General features: G+C 41.2%; 1 protein-coding gene across 1 annotated transcript in view; it reads left to right on the top strand.

The window, feature by feature from the left end:
- LOC143363666 (uncharacterized) overlaps positions 1–21411 on the top strand; it is a 198028-nt gene that overhangs the window by 33470 nt on the left and 143147 nt on the right. The window lies entirely within an intron of this gene.

The following is a 21411-nucleotide window of genomic DNA, read 5'->3' as shown; positions in this document are numbered from 1 at the left end:
AATCCCCAATCGTATCCTCTATCCTATCCTATCCTCTATCCTATCCTATCCTCTATCCTATCCTATCTTCTATCCTATCCTATCCGCTATCGTATCCCATCCTCTATCCTATCCTGTCCTCTATCATATCCTATCCTCTATCCTATCCTATCCTCTATCCTATCCTATCCTCTATCTCATCCTATCCTCTATTCCATCCTATCCTCGATCCTATCCTATCCTCTATCCTATCCTATCCTCTATCGTATCCTAACCTCTATCTCATCCTATCCTCTATTCCATCCTATCCTCGATCCTATCCTATCCTCTATACTTTCCTATCCTCTATCCTATCCTATCCTCTATCCTATCCTCTCATTTATCCTATCCGATCCTCTATCCTATCCTATCCTGTATCCTATCCTATCCTGTATCCTATCCTATCCTATCTTCTATCCTATCCTATCCTCAATCCTATGCTATCCTCTATAATATCCTATGCTCTATCCTATCCTATCCTCTATCCTATCCTATCCTATCCTATCCTATCCTATCCTCTATCCTATCCTATCCTCTATCCTATCCTCTATCCTATCCTATCCTATATCCTATGCTATCCTCTATCCTATCCTATCCTCTGTTCTATCCTATCCTCTATCCTATCCTATCCTCTATCCTATCCTCTATCCTATCCTCTATCCTATCCTCTATCCTATCCTCTATCCTATCCTCTATCCTATCCTATCCTCTATCCAATCCTATCCTCAATCCTATCCTTTCCTCAATCATATCCTATCCTCTATCCCATCCTATCCACTATAATATCGTATACTCTATCATATCCTATCCTCTATCCTATAATAACATGTATCCTATCCTATTCTCTATTCTATCCTATCCTCTATCCTATCCAATTACCTATCCTATCCTCTATCCTATCCCATCCTCTATCCTTCCCTATCCTCTATAATATCGAATACTCTATCATATTCTATCTTCTATCCTATAATATCATCTATCCTATTCTATCCCCTATCCCATCCTCTATCCTATCCTATCCTTTATACTATCCTATCCTATAGTGTATAATATGCTATCCTCTATCCTATAATATCATATATCCTATCCTATTCTCTATCCTATCCTATCATCTATCGTATCCTATCCTCTATTCTATCCTATCCTCTATCCTACCCAATCCCCAATCGTATCCTCTATCCTATCCTATTCTCTATCCTATCCTATCTTCTATCCTATCCTATCCGCTATCGTATCCCATCCTCTATCCTATCCTGTCCTCTGTCATATCCTATCCTCTATCCTATCCTATCCTCTATCCTATCCTAACCTCTATCTCATCCTATCCTCTATTCCATCCTATCCTCGATCCTATCCTATCCTCTATCCTATCCTATCCTCTATCGTATCCTATCCCCTATCCTGTCCTATCCTCAATCCTATCCTATCCTCTATACTTTCCTATCCTCTATCCTATCCTATCCTCTATCCTATCCTATCATTTATCCTATCCGATCCTCTATCCTATCCTATCCTCTATCCTATCCTATCCTCTATCCTATCCTATCCTCTATCCTATCCTATCTTCTATCCTATCCTATCCGCTATCGTATCCCATCCTCTATCCTATCCTGTCCTCTGTCATATCATATCCTCTATCCCATCCTATCCTCCATCCTATTCTATCCTCTATCCTATCCTATCCTCGATACTATCCTATCCTCTATCCAATCCTGTCCTCTATCCTATCCTATCATCTATCCTATCCTATCCTCGATCCTATCCTATCCTCATTCTTATCCAATCCTCTATCCCATCCTATCCTCCATCTTATCCTACCCTCTATCCTATCCTATCCTGTATCTCATCCTATCCTCTATACCATCCTATCCTCGATCCTATCCTATCCTCTATCCTATCCTATCCTCTATCGTATCCTATCCTCTATCCTATCCTATCCTATATCCTATGCTATCCTCTATCCTATCCTATCCTCTGTTCTATCCTATCCTCTATCCTATCCTATCCTCTATCCTATCCTATCCTCTATCCTATCCTATCCTCTATCCTATCCTCTATTCTATCCTCTATCCTATCCTCTATCCTATCCTCTATCCTATCCTCTATCCTATCCTCTATCCTATCCTCTATCCTATCCTCTATCCTATCCTCTATCCTATCCTCTATCCTATCCTATCCTCTATCCAATCCTATCCTCAATCCTATCCTTTCCTCAATCATATCCTATCCTCTATCCCATCCTATCCACTATAATATCGTATACTCTATCATATCCTATCCTCTATCCTATAATAACATGTGTCCTATCCTATTCTCTATTCTATCCCATCCTCTATCCTATCCAATTACCTATCCTATCCTCTATCCTATCCCATCCTCTATCCTTCCCTATCCTCTATAATATCGAATACTCTATCATATTCTATCTTCTATCCTATAATATCATCTATCCTATTCTATCCCCTATCCCATCCTCTATCCTATCCTATCCTTTATACTATCCTATCCTATAGTGTATAATATGCTATCCTCTATCCTATAATATCATATATCCTATAGTATTCTCTATCCTATCCTATCATCTATCGTATCCTATCCTCTATTCTATCCTATCCTCTATCCTACCCAATCCCCAATCGTATCCTCTATCCTATCCTATCCTCTATCCTATCCTATCCTTTATCCTATCCTAACCTCTATCTCATCCTATCCTCTATTCCATCCTATCCTCGATCCTATCCTATCCTCTATCCTATCCTATCCTCTATCGTATCCTATCCCCTATCCTGTCCTATCCTCAATCCTATCCTATCCTCTATACTTTCCTATCCTCTATCCTATCCTATCCTCTATCCTATCCTATCATTTATCCTATCCGATCCTCTATCCTATCCTATCCTCTATCCTATCCTATCCTCTATCCTATCCTATCCTCTATCCTATCCTATCTTCTATCCTATCCTATCCGCTATCGTATCCCATCCTCTATCCTATCCTGTCCTCTGTCATATCATATCCTCTATCCCATCCTATCCTCCATCCTATCCTATCCTCTATCCTATCCTATCCTCGATACTATCCTATCCTCTATCCAATCCTGTCCTCTATCCTATCCTATCCTCTATCCTATCCTATCCTCGATCCTATCCTATCCTCATTCTTATCCAATCCTCTATCCCATCCTATCCTCCATCTTATCCTACCCTCTATCCTATCCTATCCTGTATCTCATCCTATCCTCTATACCATCCTATCCTCGATCCTATCCTATCCTCTATCCTATCCTATCCTCTATCGTATCCTATCCCCTATCCTATCCTATCCTCAATCCTATCCTATCCTCCATCCTATCCTATCCTCTATCCTATCCTATCCTCTATCCTATCCTATCCTCTATCTTATCCTATCCTCTATCCCATCCTGTCCTCCATCTTATCCTATCCTCTATCCCATCCTATCCTCCATCCTCACCTATCCTCTATCCTATCCTCTATCCTATCCTATCCTCTATCCTATCCTCTATCCTATCCTATCCTATATCCTATGCTATCCTCTATCCTATCCTATCCTCTGTTCTATCCTATCCTCTATCCTATCCTATCCTCTATCCTATCCTATCCTCTATCGTATCCTATCCCCTATCCTGTCCTATCCTCAATCCTATCCTATCCTCTATCTTATCCTATCCTCTATCCCATCCTGTCCTCCATCTTATCCTATCCTCTATCCCATCCTATCCTCCATCCTCACCTATCCTCTATCCTATCCTATCCTCTATCCTATCATATCCTCTATCCTATCCTATCCTCTATCCAATCCTATCCTCTATCCTATCCTATCCTGTATCCTATCCTATTCCTCTGTCCTATGCTACCCTCTATCCTATCCTATTCTCTATCCTATCCTATACTCTATCCTATCCTATCCTCTATCCTATCCTATCTTCTATCTTATCATATCCTCTATCCCATCCTATCCTCCATCCTATCCTATCCTCTATCCTATACTATCCTCTATCCTATACTATCCTCTATCGTATCCTATCCTCTATCCTATACAATCCGCTGTCCAATCCTATCCTCTATTCTATTCTAGCCTCTATCCTATCCTATCGTCTAACCTTTCCTATCTTCTATACTCTCCTCTATCATATCCTATCCTGTATCCTATCCTATCCTCTATCTCATCCTATCCTCTATTCCATCCTATCCTCTATTCCATCCTATCCTCCATCCTATCCTATCCACTATCCTATTCTACCCTCTATCAAATCTTATCCTGTATCCTATCCTATCCTCTATCCTATCATATCGTCTATCCTATCCTATCCGCTATCCTATCCTATCCTCTATCCTATCCTATCCTCTATCCTATCCTATCCTCTATCCTATCCTATCTTCTATCTTATCATATCCTCTATCCCATCCTATCCTCCATCCTATCCTATCCTCTATCCTATACTATCCTCTATCCTAACCTATCCTCTACCGTATCCTACCATCTATACTACCATCTGTCCTATCTTCTATCACATCCTATCCACTGTCCTTTCCTACCCTCTATCTTATCCTATCCTCTATCCAATACTATCCTCCATCCTATCCTATCCTCTATCGTATCCTATCCTCTATCCAATCCTATCCTCTATCCTATCCTATCCTTTATCCTATCCTATCCTCTATCCTATTCTATCCTCTATCGCATCGTATCCTCTATCCTAACATATCCTCTACCGTATCCTACCATCTATCCTACCATCTGTCCTATCTTCTATCACATCCTATCCACTGTCCTTTCCTACCCTCTATCTTATCCTATCCTCTATCCAATACTATCCTCCATCCTATCCTATCCTCTATCGTATCCTATCCTCTATCCAATCCTATCCTCTATCGTATCCTATCCTTTATCCTATCCTATCCTCTATCCTATTCTATCCTCTATCGCATCGTGTCCTCTATCCTATCCTACCATCTATCCTATCCCATCCTCTATCCCATCCTATGCTCTATCCTATCCTATCCTCTATCCTATTCTATCCTCTATCGTATCCTATCCTCTATCCTATACAATACGCTGTCCAATCCTATCCTCTATTCTATTCTAGCCTCTATCCTATCCTATCGTCTAACCTTTCCTATCTTCTATACTCTCCTCTATCGTATCCTATCCTCTATCGTAACCTACCATCTATCCTATCCTATCCTCTATCCCATCCTATCCGCTATCGTATCCCATCCTCTATCCTATGCTATCCTCTATCATATCCTATCCTCTATCCTATCCTATCCTCTATCTCATCCTATCCTCTATTCCATCCTATCCTCTATTCCATCCTATCCTATCCACTATCCTATTCTACCCTCTATCCAATCTTATCCTCTATCCTAACCTATCCTCTACCGTATCCTACCATCTATCCTACCATCTGTCCTATCTTCTATCACATCCTATCCACTGTCCTTTCCTACCCTCTATCTTATCCTATCCTCTATCCAATACTATCCTCCATCCTATCCTATCCTCTATCGTATCCTATCCTCTATCCAATCCTATCCTCTATCGTATCCTATCCTTTATCCTATCCTATCCTCTATCCTATTCTATCCTCTATCGCATCGTATCCTCTATCCTAACCTATCCTCTACCGTATCCTACCATCTATCCTACCATCTGTCCTATCTTCTATCACATCCTATCCACTGTCCTTTCCTACCCTCTATCTTATCCTATCCTCTATCCAATACTATCCTCCATCCTATCCTATCCTCTATCGTATCCTATCCTCTATCCAATCCTATCCTCTATCGTATCCTATCCTTTATCCTATCCTATCCTCTATCCTATTCTATCCTCTATCGCATCGTGTCCTCTATCCTATCCTACCATCTATCCTATCCTATCCTCTATCGTATCCTATCCCCTATCCTATCCTATCCTCAATCCTATCCTATCCTCCATCCTATCCTATCCTCTATCTTATCCTATCCTCTATCCCATCCTGTCCTCCATCTTATCCTATCCTCTATCCCATCCTATCCTCCATCCTCACCTATCCTCTATCCAATCCTATCCTCTATCCTATTCTATCCTCTATCGTATCCTATCCTCTATCCTATCCTACCATCTATCCTATCCTATCCTCTATCCCATCCTATCCTCCATCCTCACCTATCCTCTATCCAATCCTATCCTCTATCCTATTCTATCCTCTATCGTATCCTATCCTCTATCCTATCCTGTATCTCATCCTATCCTCTATACCATCCTATCCTCGATCCTATCCTATCCTCTATCCTATCCTATCCTCTATCGTATCCTATCCCCTATCCTATCCTATCCTCAATCCTATCCTATCCTCCATCCTATCCTATCCTCTATTTTATCCTATCCTCTATCCCATCCTGTCCTCCATCTTATCCTATCCTCTATCCCATCCTATCCTCCATCCTATCCTATCCTCTATCCTATCCTATCCTCTATCCTATCCTATCCTATCCGCTATCCTATCCGCTATCCTATCCTATCCTCTATCCTATCCTATCATTTATCCTATCCGATCCTCTATCCTATCCTATCCTCTATCCTATCCTATCCTCTATCCTCTCCTATCCTCAGTCTTATCCTATCCTCTATCCCATCCTATCCTCCATCTTATCCTATCCTCGATCCTATCCTATCCTCAAATCCAATCCTATCCTCTATCCTATCCTATCCTCTATCCTATCCTATTCCTCTGTCCTATGCTACCCTCTATCCTATCCTATTCTCTATCCTATCCTATACTCTATCCTATCCTATCCTCTATCCTATCCTATCTTCTATCTTATCATATCCTCTATCCTATCCTATCCTCAATCCTATCCTATCCTCCATCCTATCCTATCCTCTATCTTATCCTATCCTCTATCCCATCCTGTCCTCCATCTTATCCTATCCTCTATCCCATCCTATCCTCCATCCTATCCTATCCTCTATCCTATCCTATCCTCTATCCTATCCTATCCTATCCGCTATCCTATCCGCTATCCTATCCTATCCTCTATCCTATCCTATCATTTATCCTATCCGATCCTCTATCCTATCCTATCCTCTATCCTATCCTATCCTCTATCCTCTCCTATCCTCAGTCTTATCCTATCCTCTATCCCATCCTATCCTCCATCTTATCCTATCCTCGATCCTATCCTATCCTCAAATCCAATCCTATCCTCTATCCTATCCTATCCTCTATCCTATCCTATTCCTCTGTCCTATGCTACCCTCTATCCTATCCTATTCTCTATCCTATCCTATACTCTATCCTATCCTATCCTCTATCCTATCCTATCTTCTATCTTATCATATCCTCTATCCCATCCTATCCTCCATCCTATCCTATTCTCTATCCTATCCTATACTCTATCCTATCCTATCCTCTATCCTATCCTATCTTCTATCTTATCATACCCTCTATCCCATCCTATCCTCCATCCTATCCTATCCTCTATCCTATACTATCCTCTATCCTAACCTATCCTCTACCGTATCCTACCATCTATCCTACCATCTGTCCTATCTTCTATCACATCCTATCCACTGTCCTTTCCTACCCTCTATCTTATCCTATCCTCTATCCTATTCTATCCTCTATCGCATCGTGTCCTCTATCCTATCCTACCATCTATCCTATCCCATCCTCTATCCCATCCTATGCTCTATCCTATCCTATCCTCTATCCTATCCTATCCTCTATCCAATCCTATCCTCTATCCTATCCTATCCTCTATCCTATCCTATCCTCGATCCTATCCTATCCTCATTCTTATCCAATCCTCTATCCCATCCTATCCTCCATCTTATCCTACCCTCTATCCTATCCTATCCTGTATCTCATCCTATCCTCTATACCATCCTATCCTCGATCCTATCCTATCCTCTATCCTATCCTATCCTCTATCTTATCCTATCCTCTATCCCATCCTGTCCTCCATCTTATCCTATCCTCTATCCCATACTATCCTCCATCCTCACCTATCCTCTATCCAATCCTATCCTCTATCCTATCCTATCCTTTATCCTATCCTATCCTCTATCCTATTCTATCATCTATCGTATCCTATCCTCTATTCTATCCTATCCTCTATCCTACCCAATCCCCAATCGTATCCTCTATCCTATCCTATACTCTATCCTATCCTATCCTCTATCCTACCTTATATTCTATCTTATCATATCCTCTATCCCATCCTATCCTCTATCCTATCCTATTCCTCTATCCTATGCTATCCTCTATCCTATCCTATCCTCTATCCTATCCTATCCTCTATCTCATCCTATCCTCTATTCCATCCTATCATCTATTCCATCCTATCCTCCATCCTATCCTATCCTCTATCCTATTCTACCCTCTATCCAATCCTATCCTCTATCCTATCCTATCCTCCATCCTATCCTATCCTCTATCCTATCCTATCCTCTATCCTATCCTATCCGCTATCCTATCCTATCCTCTATCCAATCCTATCATTTATCCTATCCGATCCTCTATCCTATCCTATCCTATCCTCTATCCTCGCCTATCCTCAGTCTTATCCTATCCTCTATCCCATCCTATCCTCCATCTTATCCTATCCTCGATCCTATCCTATCCTCTATCCAATCCTATCCTCTATCCTATCCTATCCTCTATCCTATCCTATTCCTCCGTCCTATGCTACCCTCTATCCTATCCTATCCTCTATCCTATCCTATACTCGATCCTATCCTATCCTCTATCCAATCCTATCCTCTATCCTATCCTATCCTCTATCCTATCCTATACTCTATCCTATCCTATCCTCTATCCTACCTTATATTCTATCTTATCATATCCTCTATCCCATCCTATCCTCTATCCTATCCTATTCCTCTATCCTATGCTATCCTCTATCCTATCCTATACTCTATCCTAACCTATCCTCTATCCTATCCTATCCTCTATCCAATCCTATCCTCAATCCTATCCTTTCCTCAATCATATCCTATCCTCTATCCCATCCTATCCACTATAATATCGTATACTCTATCCTATCCTATCCTCTATCTTATCCTATCCTCTATCCCATCCTGTCCTCCATCTTATCCTATCCTCTATCCCATCCTATCCTCCATCCTCACCTATCCTCTATCCAATCCTATCCTCTATCCTATTCTACCCTCTATTGAAACCTATCCTCTATGATATCCTATCCTCTATCCAATCCTATCCACTATCCAATCCTATCCTCTATCGTATCCTATCCTTTATCCTATCCTATCCTCTATCCTATTCTATCCTCAATCGCATCCTGCCATATATCCGATACTATTCTCTATCCTATCCTATCCGCTGTCCAATCCTATCCTCTATTCTATTCTAGCTTCTATCCTATTCTAGCCTCTATTTTATCCTATCGTCTATCCTTTCCTATCCTCTATACTCTCATCTATCGTATCCTATCCTCTATCGTATCCTATCCTCTATCCTATCCTATCCTCTATCCTATCCTATCCTATATCCTCTCCTATCCTCTATCCTATCGTATCCTCTATCCTATCCTATCCTCTATCCTATCCTATCCTCTATCCTGTCCTATCCTGTATCCTATTCTATCCTCAACCCTATCCTATCTTCAATCCTATCCTATCCTCAATCCTACCATATCCTATAGTCTATCATATCCTGTCCTCTATCGTATCATGTCCTCTATCGTATCCTATCCTCTATCCTATCCTATCCGCTATCCTATCCTATCCTCTATCCTATCCTATCATTTATCCTATCCTATCCTCTATCGCATCCTGCCATATATCCGATACTATTCTCTATCCTATCCTATCCGCTGTCCAATCCTATCCTCTATCCTATTCTAGCTTCTATCCCATTCTAGCCTCTATTTTATCCTATCGTCTATCCTTTCCTATCCTCTATACTCTCATCTATCGCATCCTATCCTCTATCGTATCCTACCATCTATCCTATCCTATCCTCTATCACATCCTATCCGCTATCGTATCCCATCCTCTAACCTATCCTATCCTCTATCATATCCTATCCTCTATCCTACCCTATCCTCTATCCCATCCTATCCTCCATCTTATCCTATCCTCGATCCTATCCTATCCTCTATCCAATCCTATCCTCTATCCTATCCTATCCTCTATCCTATCCTATTCCTCTGTCCTATGCTACCCTCTATCCTATCCTATCCTCTATCCTATCATATACTCTATCCTATCCTGTCCTCTATCCTATCCTATCTTCTATATTATCATATCCTCTATCCCATCCTATCCTCCATCCTATCCTATCCTCTATCCTATACTATCCTCTATCCTATCCTATCCTCTATCGTATCCAATCCTCTATCCTATCCTATCCGCTGTCCACTCCTATCCTCTATCCTATTCTAGCCTCTATCCTATCCTATCGTCTAACCTTTCCTATCCTCTATACTCTCCTCTATCGTATCCTATCCTCTATCGTAACCTACCATCTATCCTATCCTATCCTCTATCCAATCCTATCCTCTATCCTATCCTATCCTCTATCCTATCCTATCCTCTATCCTATCCTATCCTCTATCCTATCCTATCCGCTATCCTATCCTATCCTCTATCCTATCCTATCATTTATCCTATCCGATCCTCTATCCTATCCTATCCTCTATCGTATCCTATCCTCTATCGTATCCTATCCTCTATCCAATCCTATCCTCTATCCTATTCTACCCTCTATCCAATCCTATCCTCTATCCTATCCTATCCTCTATCCTATGCTATCCTCTATCATATCCTATCCTCTATCCTATCCTATCCTCTATCCCATCCTATCCTCCATCCTATCCCATCCTCTATCCTATACTATCCTCTATCCTAACCTATCCTCTACCGTATCCTACCATCTATCCTACCATCTGTCCTATCTTCTATCACATCCTATCCACTGTCCTTTCCTACCCTCTATCTTATCCTATCCTCTATCCAATACTATCCTCCATCCTATCCTATCCTCTATCGTATCCTATCCTCTATCCAATCCCATCCTCTATTGTATCCTATCCTTTATCCTATCCCATCATCTATCCTATTCTATCCTCTATCGTATCCTGTCCTCTATCCTATCCTACCATCTATCCTATCCTATCCTCTATACCATCCTATGCTCTATCCTATCCTATCCTTGATCCTATCCTATCCTCTATCCAATCCTATCCTCTATCCGATCCTATCCTTTATCCTATCCTATCCTCTATCTAATCCTATCCTCTATCCGATCCTATCCTCTATCCTCTCCTATCCTCAGTCTTATCCTATCCTCTATCCCATCCTATCCTCCATCTTATCCTATCCTCGAACCTATCCTATCCTCTATCCAATCCTATCCTCTATCCTATCCTATCCTCTATCCTATCCTATTCCTCTGTCCTATGCTACCCTCTATCCTATCCTATCCTCTATCCTATCCTATACTCTATCCTATCCTGTCCTCTATCCTATCCTATCGTCTAACCTTTCCTATCCTCTATACTCTCCTCTATCCTATCCTATCCTCTATCCCATCCTATCCGCTATCGTATCCCATCCTCTATCCTATGCTATCCTCTATCATATCCTATCCTCTATCCTATCCTATCCTCTATCTCATTATATCCTCTATTCCATCCTATCCTCTATTCCATCCTATCCTCCATCCTATCCTATCCTCTATCCTATACTATCCTCTATCCTAACCTATCCTCTACCGTATCCTACCATCTATCCTACCATCTGTCCTATCTTCTATCACATCCTATCCACTGTCCTTTCCTACCCTCTATCTTATCCTATCCTCTATCCTATTCTATCCTCTATCGCATCGTGTCCTCTATCCTATCCTACCATCTATCCTATCCCATCCTCTATCCCATCCTATGCTCTATCCTATCCTATCCTCTATCCTATCCTATCCTCTATCCAATCCTATCCTCTATCCTATCCTATCCTCTATCCTATCCTATCCTCGATCCTATCCTATCCTCATTCTTATCCAATCCTCTATCCCATCCTATCCTCCATCTTATCCTACCCTCTATCCTATCCTATCCTGTATCTCATCCTATCCTCTATACCATCCTATCCTCGATCCTATCCTATCCTCTATCCTATCCTATCCTCTATCTTATCCTATCCTCTATCCCATCCTGTCCTCCATCTTATCCTATCCTCTATCCCATACTATCCTCCATCCTCACCTATCCTCTATCCAATCCTATCCTCTATCCTATCCTATCCTTTATCCTATCCTATCCTCTATCCTATTCTATCATCTATCGTATCCTATCCTCTATTCTATCCTATCCTCTATCCTACCCAATCCCCAATCGTATCCTCTATCCTATCCTATACTCTATCCTATCCTATCCTCTATCCTACCTTATATTCTATCTTATCATATCCTCTATCCCATCCTATCCTCTATCCTATCCTATTCCTCTATCCTATGCTATCCTCTATCCTATCCTATCCTCTATCCTATCCTATCCTCTATCTCATCCTATCCTCTATTCCATCCTATCATCTATTCCATCCTATCCTCCATCCTATCCTATCCTCTATCCTATTCTACCCTCTATCCAATCCTATCCTCTATCCTATCCTATCCTCCATCCTATCCTATCCTCTATCCTATCCTATCCTCTATCCTATCCTATCCGCTATCCTATCCTATCCTCTATCCAATCCTATCATTTATCCTATCCGATCCTCTATCCTATCCTATCCTATCCTCTATCCTCGCCTATCCTCAGTCTTATCCTATCCTCTATCCCATCCTATCCTCCATCTTATCCTATCCTCGATCCTATCCTATCCTCTATCCAATCCTATCCTCTATCCTATCCTATCCTCTATCCTATCCTATTCCTCCGTCCTATGCTACCCTCTATCCTATCCTATCCTCTATCCTATCCTATACTCGATCCTATCCTATCCTCTATCCAATCCTATCCTCTATCCTATCCTATCCTCTATCCTATCCTATACTCTATCCTATCCTATCCTCTATCCTACCTTATATTCTATCTTATCATATCCTCTATCCCATCCTATCCTCTATCCTATCCTATTCCTCTATCCTATGCTATCCTCTATCCTATCCTATACTCTATCCTAACCTATCCTCTATCCTATCCTATCCTCTATCCAATCCTATCCTCAATCCTATCCTTTCCTCAATCATATCCTATCCTCTATCCCATCCTATCCACTATAATATCGTATACTCTATCCTATCCTATCCTCTATCTTATCCTATCCTCTATCCCATCCTGTCCTCCATCTTATCCTATCCTCTATCCCATCCTATCCTCCATCCTCACCTATCCTCTATCCAATCCTATCCTCTATCCTATTCTACCCTCTATTGAAACCTATCCTCTATGATATCCTATCCTCTATCCAATCCTATCCACTATCCAATCCTATCCTCTATCGTATCCTATCCTTTATCCTATCCTATCCTCTATCCTATTCTATCCTCAATCGCATCCTGCCATATATCCGATACTATTCTCTATCCTATCCTATCCGCTGTCCAATCCTATCCTCTATTCTATTCTAGCTTCTATCCTATTCTAGCCTCTATTTTATCCTATCGTCTATCCTTTCCTATCCTCTATACTCTCATCTATCGTATCCTATCCTCTATCGTATCCTATCCTCTATCCTATCCTATCCTCTATCCTATCCTATCCTATATCCTCTCCTATCCTCTATCCTATCGTATCCTCTATCCTATCCTATCCTCTATCCTATCCTATCCTCTATCCTGTCCTATCCTGTATCCTATTCTATCCTCAACCCTATCCTATCTTCAATCCTATCCTATCCTCAATCCTACCATATCCTATAGTCTATCATATCCTGTCCTCTATCGTATCATGTCCTCTATCGTATCCTATCCTCTATCCTATCCTATCCGCTATCCTATCCTATCCTCTATCCTATCCTATCATTTATCCTATCCTATCCTCTATCGCATCCTGCCATATATCCGATACTATTCTCTATCCTATCCTATCCGCTGTCCAATCCTATCCTCTATCCTATTCTAGCTTCTATCCCATTCTAGCCTCTATTTTATCCTATCGTCTATCCTTTCCTATCCTCTATACTCTCATCTATCGCATCCTATCCTCTATCGTATCCTACCATCTATCCTATCCTATCCTCTATCACATCCTATCCGCTATCGTATCCCATCCTCTAACCTATCCTATCCTCTATCATATCCTATCCTCTATCCTACCCTATCCTCTATCCCATCCTATCCTCCATCTTATCCTATCCTCGATCCTATCCTATCCTCTATCCAATCCTATCCTCTATCCTATCCTATCCTCTATCCTATCCTATTCCTCTGTCCTATGCTACCCTCTATCCTATCCTATCCTCTATCCTATCATATACTCTATCCTATCCTGTCCTCTATCCTATCCTATCTTCTATATTATCATATCCTCTATCCCATCCTATCCTCCATCCTATCCTATCCTCTATCCTATACTATCCTCTATCCTATCCTATCCTCTATCGTATCCAATCCTCTATCCTATCCTATCCGCTGTCCACTCCTATCCTCTATCCTATTCTAGCCTCTATCCTATCCTATCGTCTAACCTTTCCTATCCTCTATACTCTCCTCTATCGTATCCTATCCTCTATCGTAACCTACCATCTATCCTATCCTATCCTCTATCCAATCCTATCCTCTATCCTATCCTATCCTCTATCCTATCCTATCCTCTATCCTATCCTATCCTCTATCCTATCCTATCCGCTATCCTATCCTATCCTCTATCCTATCCTATCATTTATCCTATCCGATCCTCTATCCTATCCTATCCTCTATCCAATCCTATCCTCTATCGTATCCTATCCTCTATCGTATCCTATCCTCTATCCAATCCTATCCTCTATCCTATTCTACCCTCTATCCAATCCTATCCTCTATCCTATCCTATCCTCTATCCTATGCTATCCTCTATCATATCCTATCCTCTATCCTATCCTATCCTCTATCCCATCCTATCCTCCATCCTATCCCATCCTCTATCCTATACTATCCTCTATCCTAACCTATCCTCTACCGTATCCTACCATCTATCCTACCATCTGTCCTATCTTCTATCACATCCTATCCACTGTCCTTTCCTACCCTCTATCTTATCCTATCCTCTATCCAATACTATCCTCCATCCTATCCTATCCTCTATCGTATCCTATCCTCTATCCAATCCCATCCTCTATTGTATCCTATCCTTTATCCTATCCCATCATCTATCCTATTCTATCCTCTATCGTATCCTGTCCTCTATCCTATCCTACCATCTATCCTATCCTATCCTCTATACCATCCTATGCTCTATCCTATCCTATCCTTGATCCTATCCTATCCTCTATCCAATCCTATCCTCTATCCGATCCTATCCTTTATCCTATCCTATCCTCTATCTAATCCTATCCTCTATCCGATCCTATCCTCTATCCTCTCCTATCCTCAGTCTTATCCTATCCTCTATCCCATCCTATCCTCCATCTTATCCTATCCTCGAACCTATCCTATCCTCTATCCAATCCTATCCTCTATCCTATCCTATCCTCTATCCTATCCTATTCCTCTGTCCTATGCTACCCTCTATCCTATCCTATCCTCTATCCTATCCTATACTCTATCCTATCCTGTCCTCTATCCTATCCTATCGTCTAACCTTTCCTATCCTCTATACTCTCCTCTATCCTATCCTATCCTCTATCCCATCCTATCCGCTATCGTATCCCATCCTCTATCCTATGCTATCCTCTATCATATCCTATCCTCTATCCTATCCTATCCTCTATCTCATTATATCCTCTATTCCATCCTATCCTCTATTCCATCCTATCCTCCATCCTATCCTATCCTCTATCCTATTCTACCCTCTATCCAATCCTATCCTCTATCCTATCCTATCCTATATCCTATCCTATTCTGTATCCTATCCTATCCTCTATCCTATCCTATCCTCTATCCTATCCTATCCGCTATCCTATCCTATCCTCTATCCTATCCTATCATTTATCCTATCCGATCATCTATCCTATCCTATCCTCTATCCTACCCTATCTTCTATCTTATCATATCCTCTATCCCATCCTATCCTCTATCCTATCCTATTCCTCTATCCTATGCTATCCTCTATCCTATTCTATACTCTATCCTATCCTATCCTCTATCCTATCCTATCTTCTATCTTATCATATCCTCTATCTCATCCTATCCTCCATCCTATCCTATCCTCTATCCTATCCTATCCTCCATCCTATCCTATCCTCTATCCTATACTATCCTCTATCCTATCCTATCCTCTACCGTATCCTACCATCTATCCAGTCCTATCTTCTATCACATCCTATCCACTGTCCTTTCGTATCCTCTATCCAATACTATCCTCCATCCTATCCTATCCTCTATCGTATTCTATCGTTTATCCTATCCCATCATCTATCCTATTCTATCCTCTATCGTATCCTGTCCTCTATCCCATCCTATGCTCTATCCTATCCTATCCTCGATCCTATCCTATCCTCTATCCAATCCTATCCTCTATCCTATCCTATCCTTTATCCTATCCTATCCTCTATCTAATAATATCCTCTATCCGATCCTATCCTCTATCCTCTCCTATCCTCAGTCTTATCCTATCCTCTATCCCATCCTATCCTCCATCTTATCCTATCCTCGATCCTATCCTATCCTCTATCCAATCCTATCCTCTATCCTATCCTATCCTCTATCGTATCCTATCCTCTATCCAATCCTATCCTCTATCCTATCCTATCCTCTATCCTATCCTATCCTCTATCCTATCCTATCCTCTATCCTATCCTATCCTATCCTCTATCCTATCCTATCATTTATCCTATCCGATCCTCTATCCTATCCTATCCTCTATCCTATCCTATCCTCTATCCTATCCTATCTTCTATCTTATCATATCCTCTATCCCATCCTATCCTCCATCCTATCCTATCCTCTATCCTATACTATCCTCTATCCTATCCTATCCTCTACCGTATCCTACCATCTATCCAGTCCTATCTTCTATCACATCCTATCCACTGTCCTTTCCTATCCTCTATCCAATACTATCCTCCATCCTATCCTATCCTCTATCGTATCCTATCCTCTATCCAATCCTATCCTCTATCGTATCCTATCGTTTATCCTATCCCATCCTCTATCCTATTCTATCCTCTATCGTATCCTGTCCTCTATCCTATCCTATCCTCTATCCCATCCTATGCGCTATTCTATCCTATCTTCGATCCTATCCTATCCTCTATCCAATCCTATCCTCTATCCTATCCTATCCTCTATCCTATCCTATCCTCTATCTAATCCTATCCTCTAGCCGATCCTATCCTCTATCCTCTCCTATCCTCAGTCTTATCCTATCCTCTATCCCATCCTATCCTCCATCTTATCCTATCCTCGATCCTATCCTATCCTCTATCCAATCCTATCCTCTATCCTATCCTATCCTCTATCCTATCCTATTCCTCTGTCCTATGCTACCCTCTATCCTATCCTATCCTCTATCCTATCCTATACTCTATCCTATCCTATCCTCTATCCTATCCTATCTTCTATCTTATCATATCCTCTATCCCATCCTATCCTCCATCCTATCCTATCCTCTATCCTATCCTATCCTCTATCCTATCCTATCCTCGATCCTATCCTATCCTCTATCCAATCCTATCCTGTATCCTATCCTATCCTTTATCCTATCCTATCCTCTATCTAATCCTATCCTCTATCCGATCCTATCCTCTATCCTCTCCTATCCTCAGTCTTATCCTATCCTCTATCCCATCCTATCCTCCATCTTATCCTATCCTCGATCCTATCCTATCCTCTATCCAATTCTATCCTCTATCCTATCCTATCCTCTATCCTATCCTATTCCTCTGTCCTATGCTACCCTCTATCCTATCCTATCCTCTATCCTATCCTATACTCTATCCTATCCTGTCCTCTATCCTATCCTATCTTATATCTTATCATATCCTCTATACCATCCTATCCTCCATCCTATCCTATCCTCTATCCTATTCTAGCCTCTATCCTATCCTATCTTCTAACCTTTCCTATCCTCTATACTCTCCTCTATCGTATCCTATCCTCTATCGTAACCTACCATCTATCCTATCCTATCCTCTATCCCATCCTATCCGCTATCGTATCCCATCCTCTATCCTATGCTATCCTCTATCATATCCTATCCTCTATCCTATCCTATCCTCTATCTCATCCTATCCTCTATTCCATCCTATCCTCTATTCCATCCTATCCTCCATCCTATCCTATCCTCTATCCTATTCTACCCTCTATCCAATCCTATCCTCTATCCTATCCTATCATTTATCCTATCCGATCCTCTATACTATCCTATCCTCTATCCTATCCTATCCTCTATCCTATCCTATCTTCTATCTTATCATATCCTCTATCCCATCCTATCCTCCATCCTATCCTATCCTCTATCCTATACTATCCTCTATCCTAACCTATCCTCTACCGTATCCTACCATCTATCCTACCATCTGCCCTATCTTCTATCACATCGTATCCACTGTCCTTTCCTACCCTCTATCTTATCCTATCCTCTATCCAATACTATCCTCCATCCTATCCTATCCTCTATCGTATCCTATCCTCTATCCAATCCTATCCTCTATTGTATCCTATCCTTTATCCTATCCTATCCTCTATCCTATTCTATCCTCTATCGTATCCTGTCCTCTATCCTATCCTACCATCTATCCTATCCTAACCTCTATCCTATCCTATCCGCTATCCTATCCTATCCTCTATCCTATCCTATCATTTATCCTATCCGATCCTCTATCCTATCCTATCCTCTATCCTATACTATCCTCTATCCTATCCTATCCTCTACCGTATCCTAACATCTATCCTGTCCTATCTTCTATCACATCCTATCCACTGTCCTTTCCTACCCTCTATCTTATCCTATCCTCCATCCAATACTATCCTCCATCCTATCCTATCCTCTATCGTATCCTATCCTCTATCCAATCCTATCCTCTATCGTATCCTCTCATTTATCCTATCCTATCCTCTATCCTATTCTATCCTCTACCGTATCCTGTCCTCTATCCTATCCTACCATCTATCCTATCCTATCCTCTATCCCATCCTATGCTCTATCCTATCCTATCCTCTATACTATCCTATTCCTCTATCCTATGCTACCCTCTATCCTATCCTATCCTCTATCCTATCCTATACTCTATCCTGTCCCATCCTCTATCCTATCCTATCTTCTATCTTATCATATCCTCTACCCCATCCTATCCTCTATCCTATCCTATTCCTCTATCCTATGCTATCCTCTATCCTATCCTATCCTCTATCTTATCCCATCCTCTATCCTATCCTATACTCTATCCTATCCTATCCTATCCTCTATCCTATCCTATTCCTCTATCCTATGCTACCCTCTATCCTATCCTATCCTCTATCCTATCCTATACTCTATCCTATCCCATCCTCTATCCTATCCTACATTCTATCTTATCATATCCTCTATCCCATCCTATCCTCTATCCAATCCTCTCCTCTATCCTATCCTATCCTCAATCCTATCCCATCCTCTATCGTATGCTATCCTCTATCCTATCCTATTCCTCTATCCTATGCTACCCTCTATCCTATCCTATCCTCTATGCTATCCTATACTATATCCTATCCTATCCTCTACCCTATCCTATCTTCTATCTTATCATATCCTCTATCCCATCCTATCTTCCATCCTATCCTATCCTCTATCCTATCCTATCCTCTATCCTATCCTATCCTCTATCCTATCCTATCTTCTATCTTATCATATCCTCTATCCCATCCTATCCTCCATCCTATCCTATCCTCTATCCTATCCTATCCTCTATCCTATCCTATCCTCGATCCTATCCTATCCTCTATCCTATCCTATCCTCTATCATATCCTATCCTCTATCCTATCCTATCCACTATCTCATCCTATCATCTAACCTATCCTATCCTCTATCCTCTCCTATCCTCAGTCTTATCCTATCCTCTATCCCATCCTATCCTCTATCCTATTCTATCCTCTATCCTATCCTATTCCTCTGTCCTATGCTACCCTCTATCCTATCCTATCCTCTATCCTATCCTATACTCTATCCTATCCTGTCCTCTATCCTATCCTATCTTCTATCTTATCATATCCTCTATACCATCCTATCCTCCATCCTATCCTATCCTCTATCCTATTCTAGCCTCTATCCTATCCTATCGTCTAACCTTTCCTATCCTCTATACTCTCCTCTATCGTATCCTATCCTCTATCGTAACCTACCATCTATCCTATCCTATCCTCTATCCCATCCTATCCGCTATCGTATCCCATCCTCTATCCTATGCTATCCTCTATCATATCCTATCCTCTATCCTATCCTATCCTCTATCTCATCCTATCCTCTATTCCATCCTATCCTCTATTCCATCCTATCCTCCATCCTATCCTATCCTCTATCCTATTCTACCCTCTATCCAATCCTACCATCTATCCTATCCTATCCTCTATCCCATCCTATGCTCTATCCTATCCTATCCTCTATCCTATCCTATTCCTCTATCCTATGCTACCCTCTATCCTATCCTATCCTCTATCCTATCCTATACTCTATCCTGTCCCATCCTCTATCCTATCCTATCTTCTATCTTATAATATCCTCTATCTCATCCTGTCCTCTATCCTATCCTATTCCTCATTCCTATGCTATCCTCTATCCTATCCTACCTTCTATCTTATCATATCCTCTACCCGATCCTATCCTCTATCCTATCCTATTCCTCTATCCTATGCTATCCTCTATCCTATCCTATCCTCTATCCTATCCCATCCTCTATCCTATCCTATACTCTATCCTATCCTATCCTATCCTCTATCCTATCCTATTCCTCTATCCTATGCTTCCCTCTATCCTATCCTCTATCCTATTCTAGGCTCTATCCTATCCTATCGTCTATCCTTTCCTATCCTCTATACTCTCCTCTATCGTATCCTATCCTCTATCCTATCCTATCCTCAATCCTATCCTATCCTCTATCTTATCCTATCCTCTACACCATCCTATCCTCCATCTTATCCTATCCTCTATCCCATCCTATCCTCCATCCTAACCTATCCTCTATCCTATCCCATCCTCTATCGTATCCTATCCTCTATCATATCCTATACTCTATCCTATCCTATCCTCTATCCTATCCTATCCTCTATCCTATCCTATCCTCTATCCAATTCTATCCTCTATCCTATCCTA

This window comes from Halictus rubicundus, unplaced genomic scaffold (assembly GCF_050948215.1).
Source record: "Halictus rubicundus isolate RS-2024b unplaced genomic scaffold, iyHalRubi1_principal scaffold0087, whole genome shotgun sequence".
Taxonomy (NCBI): Eukaryota; Metazoa; Arthropoda; class Insecta; order Hymenoptera; family Halictidae; genus Halictus; species Halictus rubicundus.
The sequence above is the reverse complement of the archived record's forward strand: the minus strand, read 5'-3'. Positions and strand labels throughout refer to the sequence as shown.